Genomic DNA, 6,501 nt, shown 5'->3' with positions numbered 1-6,501 from the left:
CATTTTTTTAACACTCTTTGTCTCATCTATGATTTCTTTCCCAGTTTTGTGTGTCTTTCACATGATGGTCTAAAATTAATTTCAGGGATGGGGTTTAGGAAAAGCAAAGCAAAGCTACAGCAGCCAGTCAACCTCTATGGTCTATTTGGATCAGATGATGAAATACTGGAATAACACAAACTGAAAAAAGGAAGGTTACCATTACTTTATTCATTTTTTCCCCAAATTTGCTTTCTGATATATTTAGCCTTTTTTCCTCCGGTCCAGCCATCATCGTCATTACGAATGTCTACAAAATGGCTAAATAAAGGTTAGATAAAATAAACACCACACTGCGATGCAGTGTCAGTTGAAAATTAATTTCCACTGCCAAATCTGTAGAAGTTGTTCTGTTTTCTGATGTTCTGATGTCAGCAGATACTGTAGTACTGTAGTTTTTTGCTTAATGATGTGTTTGTGGCGTCCTTGTTGTTTCTGGTTTTATTTGTTATGCTGTTTGCTCTCTACAGTTCCTGGTGTGTGTCCTGCCAGCTCTGCCTGTTCTACTTTACTGTCTCCTTCAATTTTAGTATTGTTTTATTATATTGTCAGCAAGCAACCTGGTCTTATCTCCCTGATTTTTATGAGACATTTTGCCTGTTACTATGCCATTATTGCGAATAACAAGACAGAAAATAGATGTGTAAACATGCAACTGTTTGCTGAAAAGTTTAACTTAAAAAGGTGTCAGTTTTGTGTTTATAATTTTTTTTGATGCCCCTGAGGGGCCAAAAAAAACCCCATTGAATGCAGGTTTAAGTAGAAGTAGCTATACCATGCTACAAAGATACTCCATTACAAGTAAAATCCCAGCACTCAAAATTAGAATTATATTCTGAGTAAATGTGCGTAAGCATTATCAATAAAATTTACTTATCAAGAGTAAAAGTATTTGTTATGCAGAATTGCCCCCCTCAGTGTTATATTATTGTATTACTGTAATATTATTATGCACATGTACTGTAACATTGCAGCTGGTCAAGTTGGCGCTTATTTAAAGTGCGTGATGATCATGTTTTTTAAGTAAAATCTGAATCTACAAAATAACTTGTAACCATAATTTAAATAAATGAAATACTTGAGTAACTGGATGTAATTGTTATTTTCATCACTGGCTAAAGTGATAGTAAAACTTTTATCAGTGGAGCATAATAAAGTTGGGTACAAAACAGCTCTTTTTATGTGCCGAACAAACATGTCAGACTGTGATGTAAAGTCTGCTTTTAGTTATTAAACTCTGTAATGTCTCTTTGTAGCAGAAAAACAACACACGCTGCCAGGGAAAGATATTTTTTGCAACGTATAAACATAAAATTTGGCATCAAAAAGCTGCCAGCCTTCTTGCCAGTGGCCTTGTTTGCTTGTGGTATGTGATGATATCTAAACTAACGTGTAAATTTCATCACAAAGCTTGGACAGCTGACTCTATTCAATTGATAAACCAGATCAACTTGACCAAGATTATAATCAGTTATTGTAAGGGCTGCTGCAGACAATGACATGAAGACTGACAATGAATGATTCAAAAGAGTTTATTTGCTTGTTTTGGAGCTTATTCCCAAGGTTCATTTCATAATAAGGCTGACAGTTCTCAGTACAAAGTCTGCCCATAAACCAAAAAAAATCACCCTCACCACTGACAAGAGACCAAACATTTGGTCTCCCATTCACTGTCAATACAGCCAAAGAAAGTTTCTTAATATAAACTGAACTGTCCAAAATCAAAGGAGAATCCTCCTTCAGGGTGGATGTTTGCTTTGAAAGACACTGCTGTCGCTGCAACTGAGACATTTCAGACCTTACAGGGTTATCAAATTTAGCATTTAGCATTCTATAATTTTCTCTTCCTAAATGATAGAGATTAAGAAATGTGAAGGCAGTCTGTAAAGTTGAACACAAAAGACACATTAAGCTGTCCATTCTATCTCACACAAAAGCAAAATCACCTCAATAATACTTGCTCTCTCCTCCTTTGAAGCCAGACTCTATAAATAACTTCCCAGTGGTATTACATGATGTGACTGTAGAGAAACCCCAGCTAAGAGTGCCCTCTATATGCAGGCTGTAGCTTTGTATCTATAAATGTGGCATACAGTCATGCAAAAATGCTCAAGATATACACTGAATGTACAGAATCCGGCATGTCTCAGATATTGAGCTGCAGCTGCTTTCACACAGGATGAGTGGCTCAAATTTTGATCGGTAAAAGGTTTTCCTTTATACCTGCCTTTTAAGCAGATGAGACTGCATTTTTCCATATGGGCTCAATATTAAAAGCATCTCAGGTAAAACTTGTAGGGAAAGCTTCACAGTCCCGGTGCCCCCTTTTAATTGCAGTGTCATCAGAAGATAAGTGGAAAGGCAGGCCAGATCAAAGCAGTAAAGCAGATCTTCACTGTCTGACTTTATCTCTGCAAAAGCCCAGGAAACCCTGTCACAACCTCAAGAATTATTTTCCTTCTGCACTCAATATTTCTTCCAGTGCCAGAGGATGCTACACATACCAGTCATGATTGTGTAACCCAAATCAAAGTTCTCCATTTGAAGACTTGTTTAGCTAATAATTCTATTACAGAGTTACAAAAACTACAATAGCGTAGAGTAGCTTTCTTCAAGCTCAACTATTCCTCTGTTATAGCTTCAGTGCATATTCTGTAATACTAGAGGCAGACAATTTTGGCTTTGTACATGTTGGATATCTGCTAGTTTGAAACATCCACCTTTGATATGAAGGGAGCCCCTCAGTGATTGCAGATATAAAGAAACAGACTGAAAATGCAGAAAAGCTTAATGTTTTAAATTAAATTACATTTTTCATTGGTTCAAGTTTACAGAAAAAGTGAGAATTGATTTGGTGATTGGCATGTTTATGAAATAGTTAGACATTTTGAAAATACATTTATTAAATTTCTTGACGAGCGTTAGTCACTGCACCTGGCCAAGCAATAGCGCAGGCACAGCTGTTTCCCTGTTTTCAATCTTAATGCTAAATTAAGCTAACTGCTTCTGGCTGCAGCCTCAAATTTAACGGACAGACATGAGTGCAGGTTTAATCTTCTCATCCTAGTCTTAGCAACAAAGTAAGTTGAGATGTTTAGGTTAAAACTCTGCTCAATTTGTATACAGTATTTCAATTTTAGCAGGTCAAAAATACACAAGGAAATGCAGTTGAAACAAGGATTTAGAAGTGACAGACACATAAAACAGACCTTCACTTTTCAACAATATTAAAGGCCAGGGAATGTTTGAAATTAATTAATTTGTTGTACAAAGTGTTGACATTTTGATTGGATGACCATGTCTTGGCAAAAGTGTTTATATCTGGTCTAAAAGGCAAAAAGCCTCATAGAGAGGGGCGTGACATAAATCATACAAATTGGGCTAATGGCACACACTTTTGGACACAGTCTTGTTAAAGGCATTCATGGTGTTGCACTTGTTTGAATATTGGAAGAGAAGTGAAAGAAAATGTTCAAATCCTAATCCACTTTCTTACCTTTAAACACCTGTCCAGTTGCTGGTGAAGTGGACATGAATATTGGAATATTGCTTTTGAAAAATTACAAAAATTGGCGAATGCAGCCTGCCCAATTCTGATGGCGGAAAGTTATGGGGGGAAGCAGTTTCAGATGCTGAGACAATCCAACATGTTCTTTGTTTGAATCCTACTGATGGTTTTAGCCCTGTTTTAACCTAAATAGCTAGACCACTTTTGACCTGCAGATTCTTAAACCATGTATCTATTAATAATTTTATTACCTTTCATTCAGACATTTAGTTTAAGGAACTGACTATTTCAAGCAAATGGTTAGATTTTGTTTCCTTGAAACAGCGGTGAAGATTTTGCAGGAAGACCTAGTCACCTATAATAAACAAATAAATGAACATTGAGTCTTAGTTAGATCAACAATGCCAAAGATATAGTACAGGGAGGCCGGGGTAGTGGCAGGAGCTGTGTGTATTATCAGAGTATAGTAAGTGTCAGCTTATAACTGTTGTACAACTGTATGAATATGATTGGACATTACTAGTCAGCTGATAACCACACAGCTGTGAATGAGCCAGTGATCCAGTGAATGTGAAGCATGAATGACACAGGTAATACCAATCAGCTAATGCAAGTATGACTTCAGTGTCCAACTTCTGCCAGAAGTATGCTCCATTTATATTATTTTACAGGCAAAATAGCTCACTAAAACTTGCCTAGAATTGCCAAGAAATTGTTATTTTCACATGCAGTTTCTAGAAAACATGTTCACAAAATTAATCTAATCTCACCTAAAAGTGCAAAGTGAATTTTTGCATGGTGGCATTCATGCATACGTATTCAAGTTGATCAATGTGTTAAACGTGAAACATTGAAAGTAATAAACAATCCATACAATCAGTGGTTTTACTTTTTCATATTTTTACATAAATATTTGGCTGCTGCTCCCAACCACATACACTTTTACAGTAAGTGCAGCTGAGAAGAATGTTAAGCTGCTGGACCTCCAATATAAAAAAATAATTGACATAGTTCTGTTTTCCTGTTTAGGCATCCCATTTGAAAGACAAAGAGCGAAGGAAGGAAATCAGAAACATAAAAGGTATTGGAAACAAGTAAATGTAATGCAATTACCAGCTCAATGCCACATCAGAAGAATTTTAACATCTCCACTGAGCTGCCTTTTAGTATTAAACCTATTATCACAACATTGTTAGTGAAGTGTGGTCGACCTACATGCGAATGCAACAGATAATTACTGGCCGCCAGGACTCAAAGGCAGGCGACCTGTAAGCGGCTTTACAGGGAATAGAGTTTGGCACTGTTTTGAAGGTCAACTTCCTTTGCATTCAAACTCTAACACATTCCCCCATGGGGCGCCCAGTCCTGCTGAAACGCCTATCACAGGAAACTGGAGAAGCTTATTGTTCTCTTCTCTTCTGTTGAACTGTACTGTCCCATTAAAATCTAGCCTCAAACTCTGCCTTAGGGTCTTCAGCTATCTTCGGCACGTGCAACCTCACCAGAGCATTGCATACTGATAAGTAAGAGGGGAGGTGTGGAGGGGGTGGGGGTAGTGGTTGTTTGGTTTGCATCTTTAAAATATGGGTTGCAATTGGTCACCAGGCAGAATTAATGACAGACTGACAGTGCTTGATTATTAGTGGGTTTGATGCAGGAAGAGAGCAGTTGCACTTTCAGTGTGATGATAGCTGCTGGTCCTATTCAAGTGTTCTCGTGTGCTGACTGTTAAATGAAAACACACGCAGATATTATTATTCTTTTAACTAACTTGCTTAGGATTATTATCTGCACCTTGTAGGTTCTGTTTTTTATTTGGTGGTTTGTTTTTTTGCCTCTCTGTCAGCATGATATCTGAAAAACTTATGAGACATGAAATTTTGTGGGCAGATTGGCCAGATTTATTTTGTGGTTATGAAACTAGTCTTTCTGGCTTGTTTTCTGTTTGTTTGTTTTTTAAAGTACCTGTCTGGAAATTTTTGTACAGAAAGGAGAAAAGTGCAGCAACTACAGAGAGAAGTGTGTAGAAAAAACACACCAAAAGAAATTATTAATAACATATTGAAGGCCAAATGTTATTAGTCAATAAAATAATGTTAAAGGGTTCACTTGTAGTGAAAAAACTCAAAGAGAATTATCACCCCTAACCCAACTCTGCATTACTGCTCAGCTCTACTCAGTGTTTTAGAGTCTTTAAGCTCATTGTTTTGGTTTTACGGCCCACAACAACAACTGTTTTAATTCACTCTCATCACTCTCATCAACGTCATTTCAAGCTGCAGTAGGCAGCTGTTTTCAGTAAAAATGCTCGGATAAACCCACTGTACACTACTAGCTCAGCACCAAACAACACAGAGATACAGTTAATAACTAGCTGGCTCCACTACACTGGCTAGTGCTGGGATTCAACAGCTAAAGAGCCAGATATTTTTCTCAAGTTGGTGAAGACGAAAACCGAGCTGAAAGAAGAGCTAATATTAAAATCAGGTAACCAGAAACACAAAGTCCCATGCAAGTTACCCATATTAACTTTAAAAGGTGATAATGTATAACCCATGTGACCAAAAAAAGAAGAAGAAAAAATGAATTTCGGTTTAAAGTGAAATACTTGGGAAATAGAGAGTTTTCTTTTGAGAATTGACTGGTATTATTTGATATTAGCATATAGATGATATGCAGAATCAAGCAGAATATAGTGTATGTTACAACATATTAAAATTTGGCAAAGCTAAAAGGCAATTGCATTAAATAATATTAACTAGGAAATATTTAAATTGTTTTTCTTTAGGCCTTCTTATAATCACACTAATATTAGGCTGCCGTTGAATAAAAGCGGCTTTTCCCCTTGACAGTAAAGCTCAAAGTCATGTATAATGAACAGCTGGACAATTTGTCAGCTCAGTTAAAATTTAAGATTTAAAACATTAGTAAAAACATAAAATTATAAACAGAGT

Source organism: Xiphias gladius, chromosome 2 (genome assembly GCF_016859285.1).
Source record: "Xiphias gladius isolate SHS-SW01 ecotype Sanya breed wild chromosome 2, ASM1685928v1, whole genome shotgun sequence".
Taxonomy (NCBI): Eukaryota; Metazoa; Chordata; class Actinopteri; order Istiophoriformes; family Xiphiidae; genus Xiphias; species Xiphias gladius.
The sequence above is the reverse complement of the archived record's forward strand: the minus strand, read 5'-3'. Positions refer to the sequence as shown.